Consider the following 13,216-nt stretch of genomic DNA (forward strand, 5'->3'; position numbering starts at 1 on the left):
TCCTAGGTCTAGTCACATACAAAGTAAGGAGAGAGATAAGGGGAAGAGAGCAGGAGAACAAAGGAAGCCTAAGACATAAAAAGGGCAGAATGCTTCACTTCGTGGGATAACAGGATACCAGCTATGGCATCCCCTTATTATCCCTTTTTAAATAAGTCCTGCTTTAGACGCTTGCCTCAGTGTGCTTCTCTCATGTTCAAACTTCAACATGTGAGGGAGCAAAACCAATAACTGGTGGTATCAAAATGACAGACTGCACTATTCATAACACTGTTCATAACCCTCAGGGACCTGCAGCTTGCAGAGACCTCTGCAGTGAGGGCTATATTGACAAAATGACAAACTAGCACACTACATAGACTCTTCAAGTCCTAGGGAAAGCATGGGGTCTGGCGCTTCTATAGTTCTCCCAGCAGGGATGTGCAGGCAAAACACTATCCTACATTACCCAGAACCCTCAGGGGCTACAGCTCCCGGATTCTTCCTGGCAAAGGAGCCGAAACACTACATTACCAATAATCTCAGGGACTACAGCTCCCAGAACACTCTGTGGTGAGTGCGCAAGCCATTGGACTGCATTACCCACAATCCTATGGGGACTTTAGCTCCCAGAATCCTCTGCAGTGAGTGGGCAAAACACTGTGCTACATCACTCGCAATCTTCAGGGGCTGTTGCTCCAAGGATCCTCTGTAGTGAGAATGGTAAGGCAGAGAACTTAACTATGCTGCCCAGAATCCTTGGGGTGAGGTGTTATCCAGGTAAGTGTGCAACCTGAAACTCCCAGAGACTTCCACAGTGAGGACTTTGCAGGCACAAGCTAGACTACACTACCCAGAATCCCTCGCGGACTGGAGCTCCCAGACACCTTCCTGTTGAGGGCTGCAAGCTTTTTATTGAGTACACAAATTCATCTGGGGTCTCCAGGCAAATCCAAAAAGCCTTGATGGTGAAGTCCACTTAGATAGCATGGATGGTATTACCCAGAATAATCAATGGCCCACAGCTCTCAGAGACCTCTGAGGTCAGGGCTGCCTGAGTAAATGGACTACAATACCCAGAATTCCTGCGGGGCTCAGCGCTCCAAGGTGCCACTATAGTGTGGTCTGCATCAACATAGCACCAGACTACAATGTCCCTCATCCTTGGGGGCCTCCAGCTCCCAGATCCTCTGTGGTGAAGGCTGCAAGGGCAGAACATCAGACTACACTTCCCAGAATTCCTAGGGGTTCCTGTGTGATGATGTAGCCTGCAGATCCTAAAACCCCCTGCAATGAGGGCAATGTTGTAGAATACTGGACTAACTAGCCAGAATCCTGGGGGTATGTGCTATTTTCAGCCTCCATAGGCTTCTGGGGTGAGGGCTGTATGGGCCAAACACTAGACTACACTGCCAGAATCCTCCAGGGTGCCTGGAGCAACATGTGGCACACAGCTGTCAGGTCCTTATTTGTAACAAATTATTTATTAAAAATGTATTCCAGGGCTGGGGCTGTAGCTTCCTGGCAGAGTGCTTGCCTAGCATATGTGAGGCACTGGATTTGATCCTCAGCACTACATATAAATATAATAAGGGTATTTGTTCAATCTACATCTAAAAATATTAAAGTTTTTTCCATGGCTTTCATGGAATTAAACTCATGAACCACATTTTTCTTTGGTTGAGAAAAATGCAGTTTATTTGTCAGTATATGTGCATTTCCCCCTCTTTTGAAAATGTTTTTATTAATGCATTTTACTTATACATAATAGTGGGGTCCATTTTTTTAACATAATTTTTTAGTTGTAGGTGGACACAATATCTTTATTTTTATGTGATGCTGAAGATTGAACCCAGTGCCTCTCACTTGTGAGGCAAACGCTCTGCCACTGAGCTACAGCCCCAACCCCATGGGGTCCATTTTGATATATGTGGACATGCATGGAATATAATTTGTTCAATTTCATGCCAGTATTTCCATTTTCCCTCTCCACTTCCTTCCTCCTTCTCTACCTTTTCTAGTGGTCTTCCTTCTGTTTATTTATTGTTTTGGTAAGTTGGTGTTTTGTAGATATACATGAAGGGGGATTCACTGTGGTATAGTCATATATGTAGTTATGTCACTTGGTAAGTTTCACTCTGCAGTTCCTCTCTTTTCCCATCCCTCTTCTTTCCTGCTACATCCCCTTCTATTCCACTGACTTCCCTTTTATCTTCATGAGAGCTCCCTCTTTTGATATTTCCTTATTTATCTCTAGTTTCTGTATATAAGATAAAACATTTGATCCTTGCCTTTCTGAGTCTGGCTTATTTCAATTAGCAGGATGTTCTCCAGTTCCATTCATTTACCAGCAGATGCAATAATTTCATTCTTTTTTATGGCTGAGTAAAACTCTTTTGTGTGTATAAACCATGCTTTCTTTAACTGTTCATTTGTAATGAATTCAGCAAAGTGGCATGATATAAAATCAACACGCATAAATCAAAGACATTCCTGTATATCAGTGACAAATCCACTGATATGGAAATGAATACAACCACCCAATTCACAATATCCTCAAAAAAAAAAATGAAATACTTGGGAATCAACCTAACAAAAGAGGTGAAGGACCTATACAATGAAAACTACAAAACTATCCCCCCTTCCTATCTCCCCTTCCCTTCCCTCCCCTCCCCTCCCCTCCCTCTACCCCATCTACCATAACTCATTTCCTCTCACTCTCTCTTATTTATTTTTTTTCCTTTCCAAGCAAGGTCCTTCTATGAAAACCATAACTTTCAGAGTGATTTCTGAGTTTCACAGTGATGCTCAGCATTCTTTTCACCAAGCCAACAAATGGCCATTTCACAGGGCTTGGAGGTGGTGTGTGTGTGTGTGTGTGTGTATATATAATATTGTATATATAATATATAATTATATAATATTGTATATATAATATATAACATTATATTATATAATATAAAATATAATATATATGTATGTATGTTTGTATGTATATTACTCAAAACCATGAAATCCTTCAGGGTACTGACCAAATTTCAGGAGGAATACAGAAAGTCATGGATATTATAGGTGTTATCCATCCACAGGCAAGCAGTAGGTTATTCTTAAATTTGTAGGATGAGTGCTGGGAATGTTTCCACTAGACAGCACACATCCATTGATACAATTTTTTCTCTTCTCCCTAGTATGATATATTAAGAGGGATACATCAACTTAAAAAACAGTAGCCAGCAGGAAAATGACTCACTACTATACCATCAATGAAAATGTAACAAATGACTTTCCCCTTCATTTTCACAGGGAATATGAGACACAAACAGAAATATAAACACAAATATAAACACACATGTGAAAACATGCACTCTCTCTCTCTCTCTCTCTCACACACACACACACACACTCACACACACACACACACACACACACCCCTGGAGATGTTCTGTGTCTATCCTAGTGTCATCTGACTGGTGGGTTAAACTATGTTCACCTGCAAGTACCTGACTTGTCTCAGCTCTGGTCTCTTTGGGCATACTCACCAGAGTTGTCATGACACAGGAGAATTCACCAACTCCATTCTCAGGAAAGGCCCCTACTCTGTGCTTTCCTTGCTTTGCAAATCCACAGATTAGTATTTGCCATGAATGTATGACTCTGTACTTGCTGACTCAAAACAATTGAACAGATTAGGATTGTGTCTGGCTCTGGTTGCCTACTACCTGGATTTCAACTTCTGCATGTTCCATTGCCAAGAAAGTGAGGTAAGGTCACTTGCTTGTCAACCCATTAGCTGAGTTCCATTCTCCTACCTGGTGTTTCAAAGGGCCCCATGACATGGAGGATGCATTCATCTCTGTGACATTTTCATGAGTTGAAATAACTCTACCAACACACTTTGATCAGGTGCTCAGACAGGCCTGGTTATATCCATCTTCCATATATTTTGGAGACAGGGGATGCTGTAATTTTGGCCATCTTTTCTGTCCTGGAATTTGACAATATGCCTATCAGCCCTACATAGCTGCCTTAATCTTGTCTAGAAATTATTCTAGTGTCTACTTTTGAGGTTGTCAGCAGGTGTGTCATCCCCTACATATTTGTACTCCCACAACAACCCTATACATACTCTTATATATCAAATTTGATTTAGATATTGGAGGAAGGAACACGTCAACTTTAAATTATTTTTAATCTTTAAATTTTTTTTTTAAATTTTAATTTGTTGTATATGACAGCAGAATGTATCATAATTCATATTACACATACAGAGCACAATTTTTCATATCTCTGGTTGTATGCATACTATATTCATACCATTCATGTTTTCATACATGTATTTAGGTTAATGATGTCTATCTCATTTCACCATCTTTTCTACCCCTATGCCCCTTCCCTTTTCCTTCCACCCCTTTGCCCTATCTAGAGTTTGTCGAATTCTCCCATGCTCCCCCTCCCAACTCCACTATGAATCTGCCTTCTTGTATCAGAGAAGAAAACATTTGACATTTGCTTTGGGGGGATTGGCTAACTTCACTTAGCATTATATTCTCCAATTCCATCCATATACCTGCAAATGCCATGATTTCATTCTATTTTATTGCTGAGTAATATTCTATCATGTATTTATATACCACATTTTCTTTATCCATTCATCTACTGAAGGGCATCTAGATTGGATCCATAGTTTAGCTATTGTGAATTGTGCTGCTATAAACACTGATGTGGCTGTGTTCATGTAGTATGCTATTTTTAAGTCTTTGGGATATAGTGCAAGGAGTGGGATAGCTGCGTCAAATGGTGCTTCCATTCCAATTTTACAAGGAATCTCCATACTGCTTTCCATATGGGCTGCACCAATTTGCAGTCCCACCAGCAATGTATCAGTGTACATTTTCCCCCTCATCCTCACGAATACTTATTGTATTCTTTTTTAAATATTTATTTTTTAGTTGTAGTCAGAAATAATACATTTATTTCATTTATTTATTTTTTATGTAGTGCTGAGGTTTGAACCCAGGGCCTTGCATGTGCTAGGCAAGCATTTTACCTCTGAGCCACAACCCCAACCCTGTTGTTTGTATTCTTAATACCTGCCATTCTTACTGGAGTGAGATGAAACCTTAGAGTAGTTTTTTTTTTTTGCATTTCTCTAATTGTTAGAGATGTTGAGCATTTTTTCATGTATTTGTTGATTAATTGCATATCATCTTCTGAGAAGAGTCTGCTAAGTTCCTTGGTCTATTTATCAAATTTGACATTGTCCATTTTCAGGTTCCCCCTTAACTCAACTTGGAAAAGAGAAACAAGCTAACAAAGCCAAGGAAATTTTTATGTGTAGGAAATAGTGAATTCAATAAGCCAATATAAAACAATAATAAGAACTCTGTGAACATATTTTTAACCAAATATCATTCTGTAGTCCAGGATTACAAACATGATAAAAAGAAAAATGACTGAGGAAGATGTGACTTACGGGGGTGTTCAAGTTTTGTCCCAAGTACCTGCAAATAAAAGTGACTGGTCTCCCTGGGAATTGTGTTGCCTTGGAAATGGGCCACATTATGTTAAAATATTTTCTGCACTGAGATTAAAGTACTTTTAAGAAAACGTGTATAATACTTAATGAATTTAACTGAAATTGAATACACATCAAAAGTGTTCCAAAACAAGATACATAAAAAGAAGAAAAGGGCACCATAATCTTTAAAGAGCTAGATACATAGTAATATGTTTCAAATTCCATTCCTAACCTATTGTGAACATTCTGGGGAGAATCACTTTGAGTCAAAACACAAATATTAAGACATTGAGAGATTCTAAATGTATCCTTGTAATCATTTATTTCTGGACATTTCCTTCTTAGCAGTTTTAAAATAATAATATAAGTCCTATTTAATTCATTTTTCATTTATTTCTAGATTCATAGGAGGAAAAATGAGGTACTAATGGAGATATAAAGCACCATTATTTTGTTAAGAAGAAAAGATAAAAAAGCAAATTAAACACAATTGAGACAGTCATTAATTGGTCTGACCAAACCTTGCAAAACAGTCATTTGGATTTATAATGCATTGAAAAAATATAAAATAATATCTGACCCTAGAAGTTATTCTACAATTTCTAACTTTTGAAAAACAATTAAACTCAAATTGTATACATAAGTCCCATTTGTGGAACTACTTTTATTCTAGTTCTTTTGTCAAAATCACTATAAATATGCATGTGCTTGAAGGAGAGTTCCAGCCAGAGGTCAAGTAGGTGGGTATTTTCTAAGAAATAGAAGCAGGGGGAAAAAAACTCTCGAGAAAATATTAATAATCATGTCGGCGAAAGATGTGTCAACTACACATCTTAGTCATAGGCTCATTAAGAGCAAAGAGTAAGTCCCAATTGAGAATGTAGATAAAGCAGAATTTCACTGTGCAGGAAGAGCTAACAATGGATTAGTCTGCCCCTCAACCACATTATCAAGCAATGAGACAGCATATTTAACAATCAGTTGTAATAAACCTGTTAAAAATATGGGGTTAGAAGGAGGAGGTGGGAAGATTTTAATGCCTATTTTTGAGAAATATTTCTGAAAAGTTAAAGCTATTTGCTAAACTAATTACACTTTTCTTAAAATTCTTATACAAAAATAATCTGCTTTCAGATTATTTAACTTTATTTCCAAAGAACAAGGAGTGATTCCAAATTTTGACTGTCTGATTACTTTACTTCCATGGAAAATATTCCTTCAATTTCTGCCCTTGGATACATGATGTTAGAGATGTTGTCATAGGGTATAAACAGAAAGGCAGAAATACATCTCATACTTAGCAGACCTTAATTCAGGATGATGAAATGTAATTCTTGCCATTCAAAACTGAAGAATCAAAAACAATCAAGTCCCAACAACTATCTAGGTACTATAATCTTTAGTTTGCTAATGACCCAAGGTAGTGGTGTGGTGTTTTATAAAGATATCATCTCTGGCCTTGAAAAGCACATGTAATGTCTCTACTAAACAACCTAAATGTGAACCCTGAAATCAGAAGTTCAGTTTACTGGCTGGTACATACAAAGTATGTATCCCTTTAGCTCCTTCTTCTGTTTTAAGATTCTATGCTAGATTTTCTGCTCTAAAAAATGGAAAAACAATTCTAATAAATAATCAAGATATAAAAGCTACTTTTTATGAGCTCTGATGTGAGGGGCATATTCTTTTGTCAATGATTAGGGAAAAAATAGAGTTGAGACTCTGTTTTGAGAACAGGTACAGAAGATGCAAATCAGCCTGTGAATTTTTGTACCTTATCTTTCCAGTACTCTCTTCGGGTGTACAAAAACTCCACAGTTATTGGATTTAATTTCAGCTGCTCAGTGAGGGGCACCATGCTCATCCTTGGTGATGACTGAAGTTTTCCCCATAGAGTTGGAGAACAAAAGACTAAAACTGGCCAATTTCCACTTTGGGCACGGTTGTGAAAATGGTACCAGCAGGGAGTTAGGCTTTGTTTTACAGAGTAGAGAAGTTCTAGCTGATTTTCAAGAGGGAATCAAAACACACATTTAACTGTACAGGAATGACTTAGGAAACATAGCAACAGCAACCTAGTAGGAAGCATACTACTATCTAGAATAAAGATTCCTGCTGGGCAGTACTAATTCTAATTAGAAGAGATTGAGAGAGTTTTCCCCAAAACCATATGATTTTAAACTGCATGAATTTGTCAACAACAACAAATCCTAGAAAACACATACACAAACAAACAGGTATGCACTGAAACCAACCGTAAAATACAAATAAAATTTTGGCAGCAGGAAGAAAATGTTATTACTGATATTATTACTAAAAGTGCATATTGTTAATAATATATATCATTTTTAGAAATTTAGAATGGGTCAGATATTATGATGAATTCTTTTTTTTTTATATTTATTTTTTAGTTCTCAGCGGACACAACATCTTTGTTGGTATGTGGTGCTGAGGATCGAACCCGGGCCGCACGCATGCCAGGCGAGCACGCTACCACTTGAGCCACATCCCCAGCCCCATGATGAATTCTTTAAGCATTATATAATTTCTTGTTTCTAACATCTCTAAGGCACATACTACTACTGCTGCCTTTTTAAAAATAAGAAAAATGAATCATAAATAATTTGTAGAGTGTACCAAAGATTTCACTATAAGTTGCCACATAAGATATTTGAACATAAATATATAGACAAATGAATGGAAGATGATTAAAAGTCCCCAAACCATGTAATGTATTTGAAAAAAACTATATAATATCAAACTATTGGGGAAAGATGAACAATTCTGTAAATATTGTTAGAACAACCAGGGAGTCATCCTGAAAAGTATTAAAAAAATCAGAGCCAGACCATAGCTAATAAAACAGGATAAATTCCAATGAATAAAATATTCAAAGTCAACTGTAAATAAATACACAAAACTCTAAAAAGCCATTAAAGGAAATGTTTATAAATCAATCTAAATAAAAATTTATGTTGATTCTTTGGTGAATATTATGCTTAAACCATCAAGATAGATGATCCTTTTTCCAGAACTGATTACTTGCTGATTAAAATTAAAAGTGAAGAACATTAGAAAATCAAAATCACAAACTTTTCCCTGTTTATCCTACCAAGTGCAAAATAAATGCTATCATCCTCTACTTTTCTATGTACAATTTATGAAAAATGAGAAGTGTTAACTACTATGAGCTCATAAAATCAGATTCAAAATACCCAAACTGGGAGAATCTTAGAAATCAGAGTAACTACTCCAATTTTAATAGATGGAAAAAAATAACAAGTGATCTGTTCAAAGTCACAAGGCTAATTGATGCTTATATCATTCAAGTGGGTTACATCTGCTTTCAGATTACCTCATATTAACACAGCAGAGAACTTTTCTATAGTTGGGGTAATAAACAGAGATCCAATTGTCTAATTAGGAAAATCATAATTAATAATAACATGAATCAAGCCTTTCCCTTTTCAACCCTATATTTTAAGCCTTAATTGGAGAATTTGCCCCAACTGGAAATATACTGGGGGTGGAAGGGAGAGTGGTCTCAGAGGTGAACTAATAATACAATGTTGTCATGGAATTGTCATTTGGCTAGTAGAATAAAGTCATGTTTGTTGGTTTTGAGATTCCTAACTTCATTTGATGCAACATTATGATGATACTGTTTTGTCAAAACAGAAGTTATAATAGCAAAGGACCATAGTCCTTTCTCCATGGACCACCTTGGGAGGAAGAACCCACTTGGCAAGGCCTTTTAACCAGGGTGTTTCCAGATTCTGCTCCAGCTCAAAGGCTGACACTTATTGTGATTGTTTGGTACTTATGCCTTAGAGATTGTTCAACATTTTGACCATAACTTCTGGGTATATATACTCAAAGATAAGTCTGGAACAAAGAGATCAATGCAGGAAGAGAATTGCAAGGTATCAAAACTTTCTTTTCTTTTTCTTTTTTTCAAAGAGAGAGTGAGAGAGGAGAGAGAGAGAATTTTTAATATTTATTTTTTAGTTCTCGGTCGCCACAACATCTTTGTTGGTATGTGGTGCTGAGGATAGAACCCGGGCCGCACGCATGCCAGGCAAGCGCGCTACCGCTTGAGCCACATCCCCAGCCCCATTATCAAAACTTTCAAACCCCAAGTTTAAGCTGAAAACAAAAAAACATTTCTATGTGTATGTCCTAAGGAGGAATTTCACATGGAAGAGAGAGAAAAATAATAGGATCTAAATTGAAAGCCTACTTCTTTTATATTTATTTATTTAATGACACTGGATTTATTCCAATGGTGTTTTACCACTGAGCTATACCCCAATCTTTTAAAATTTTACTTTAAGACAGGGTGTTGTTGAGTTTCCTAGGGTAGCCTCAAACATACAATCCTCCTGCCTCAGCCATAATAAGTTACTGGGATTATAATCAAGTACCTCTGAACCTAGTGAAAAGCCCATTTCTGTAGAAATTGTCCCATATAAAAAAGGATACATTTTGCCTATGAAGCCAGTTCTCCATAACACATGCATGCAACTTCTGACTGTAGAGTGGACCACTCACATCCCCAGCCTAAGCCATCCATTTTCTGCACAGATGTCAGGTGAATTATAGTTTCAATCTCAAAGTTTTATAACTCAGTTTGAAGGTTCCCTTCCTCCAGGACTGTTTGCAACTGAGGCTCAGTCATCAGCCATTTACTAGAATAGGTTAGATTTGATACATCTCCTAAATGCTTTCAATCTCCAATGAGCAACTAAGAAAGGCAGCCCCCTGTGTGTGTGTGTGTGTGTGTGTGTGTGTGTGTGTGTTGGGAGGGGTGTTAAAGTTCAATTTTTCAATGCTCATGGACTCTTCATTAAACTTTTCTTCTTATATACTACTAGGTCATAGAGATTTTGTATAGTTTTCTTCAATTCATGCTTCCTATGAGTGAAGTGTGATATGAGGGAATTCTTTTCTGATGAGAAATCAATCCAATAAATTCCTGTAATGAACAATTGAAATCAACATTGTTACCCATGTCATTTTTCATTTATTATGTTATTAAAAAATAATAACTGAGAGGCAATCAGGCAGAAACAACTCCAGCCCCTTGGGTTCCTACATAATCAAATGGAAGCCCAAATTAAACAGTAAAATGAAATTTAGGCTTAACTAATCACAAAACACCAACTAAAGTAAAACTGGTAACTTTGCATGTGATTATGCCCAAGGCAGGCAAATGTCCAGCTATAGTCAACCAAGTGATTTCTTCATCTCTGCTCTCAACCCATGGAAGTCCACTGCATAGGCCTGGGAGGATTTTTGGTTCTGAGTGCTGCTTGTTTTCATGAATGGTTATTTGCTCAAATTAACTCCATTAAATACACTTTATGTTGTTTTTCTTTTATCACTTCTATGTACAACTTCATTTTGGTGGCTCTGATTGCTACCCTATGATGGAGGAGCAGCATTTTAAATGTGACTTAAGCAGAATAATGGAGTTTTCCTCTGTGTTTTCAGGAAATTGTATCTTACCTAATGCTGTTTACTCTAGTTTTGGAGGGTCTTTCTACTATGGGCTCGAAGGTGGCCTATGCGGTATCATTTCATTGGGGTGATTGCTGTCTTGGTCACTGATACATTGTGTTATGGTGGCTTTTCTTATTTAGTGGAGGAAAATTGCTGGTATCTCCCATAGTGATAATTATACAATCTTAAACTATCTTTCATATTCAAATTGTGACAATATAAAGCTTTCTTTCAGAGTCTCTCCAAATCTCATTGAGGGATCCAATGAAGAAACATAAGCTGATTGGACAGCTCAGTCTTTTATTTTTTTGGTACTGGGGACTGAACTCAGGGGCAATCAACCACTAAGCCACATGTGTGGCCTTATTTTGTATTATATATACAGATAGGGTCCCACTGAGTTTCTTCATGCCTCAACATTGCTGAGGCTGGCTTTGAACTTGCAATCCTCCTATCTCAACTTCCCGAGCTGCTAGGATTACAGGGCTGTGCCTCTGCACCCAGCCAGCTTAGTTTTCTTAATATATGCAATCTTCCCTTGTAATATATGGAAAATATTCTTGGAAATTGTTTGCAGACTTTCCCTAGGGCTGCTTTTAAGCATTATGCTTTGTCCTGTGTCTGCCTTTCCCCAGGGAACCTGGGATGCATCTCACTGAATTCATTTTTCACTGATATCTTTTCAAGAAGGAGGTCAGATGCTAGCACAGATGAGTTCTTCTGTCTTTTCATTGAGTTAGGCAGAAAAATTGCCTTCTTTAATGGCAAATTATTTTCTTTCCTCGATCAACAAATGTTTTCTGTAATTACTCCATGGAATGTATTGACTATATAGCATAAATAAAAAGCCATTCACTCAAAACTTCTTGTCCAGATACTTTTATAAAATACTATTTTTTAGTTGAGTATGGACTCAATGGTGCTAGGATTGAACCCAGGGCCTCACACTTGTGAGGCAAGTGCTCTACCACTGAGCTACAACTCCAGATCCTTGTCCAGAGACTTTTGATGGCTAAAATCAGATCTCCTCTCATTGACATCCCTGGGTGATAATATCAAAAGGAAGCCCAAACCTTCTCGAGTTTAAATGGACTGGTCATGAATAAAATAAGCAATATGGTTTATCTTTGTAGGAGAATAAATTTTAGTTTAACTTTCTATAGGTCTATTATTTTCCTTTGGACTAGTTCCTATTTATTTCATTCACTTCTTATTTACTTATTTATTTACTGTAGTACAAGAATTATAATAGTGACCCAAATCTTCCAATGCAGGACCTAGTATATGGTACAGTCTCCACATATGTTAGATAAATGAAGAACCGATAGATATAATGGTGAATCAATTGAGAAAATACATACAAACTGCTGTGAAACATACCATGCCATAATGCAATAGCAATAATGCAGATTATTATGTAATATGGAAAATATAGAGTGGGACCATGTTTAAATAGCTAAAGGAGGAGATGATTTCTCTTAAGTTGTATGGAATTATTACATAGGACCATGAGCAAATCATAGCTAACCACTAGAAAGCTATTACAACTCCCCAATCTTATACCCATCTGCACCCATCACTAACACATAAACACACATATTGGAGACATAGAAAAATTCAACAAGATATACTGAATGACATATGTAAGGTCAAATAATACCTTGTTTGTTAAAAACAAAGTAAAACATTTTCCATCACTTTTGATCCCTTACCAATTTGCATTATACTAAACATCCATCATTCTATAACATATTATATTATTTGTTTACTTTAAAATTTTCTCTATGTCAATAGAAAAGTAGATGAGACAGGTGACTTTGCTTACTGCTATATCCCCTAGAATAGTGACTAGTATGTATCAGCATACTTGATAATATTTATTGAATAAATAGATGGGTGAATAAATAGCAGCTGAAGGCTAGAATAGATATTTTCTAATTCTAATTCTTCCTAGTATACCACTCTGTTTCTTAATAAAGCTAATTTGCAATTTTATGTTTTGACATAAATTGTCATGAAACAGAATCAAATAGTCAAATTGGGAAAAAATAATTTTCAGTTCTACTTTTTATCTTATTAGGAAGACTGAAAATTCTTGACTTCTATCTACTGTTAATGGAAGCAAACTCAGATTATTATAAGTATGAAAGTGTAAAAGAAGGTGTACATAGCTTAGATACAGAATAAACACAGCAAGATTTCCCTTATTAAAAAAAA

This window comes from Urocitellus parryii, chromosome 15 (genome assembly GCF_045843805.1).
Source record: "Urocitellus parryii isolate mUroPar1 chromosome 15, mUroPar1.hap1, whole genome shotgun sequence".
NCBI classification, from domain to species: domain Eukaryota; kingdom Metazoa; phylum Chordata; class Mammalia; order Rodentia; family Sciuridae; genus Urocitellus; species Urocitellus parryii.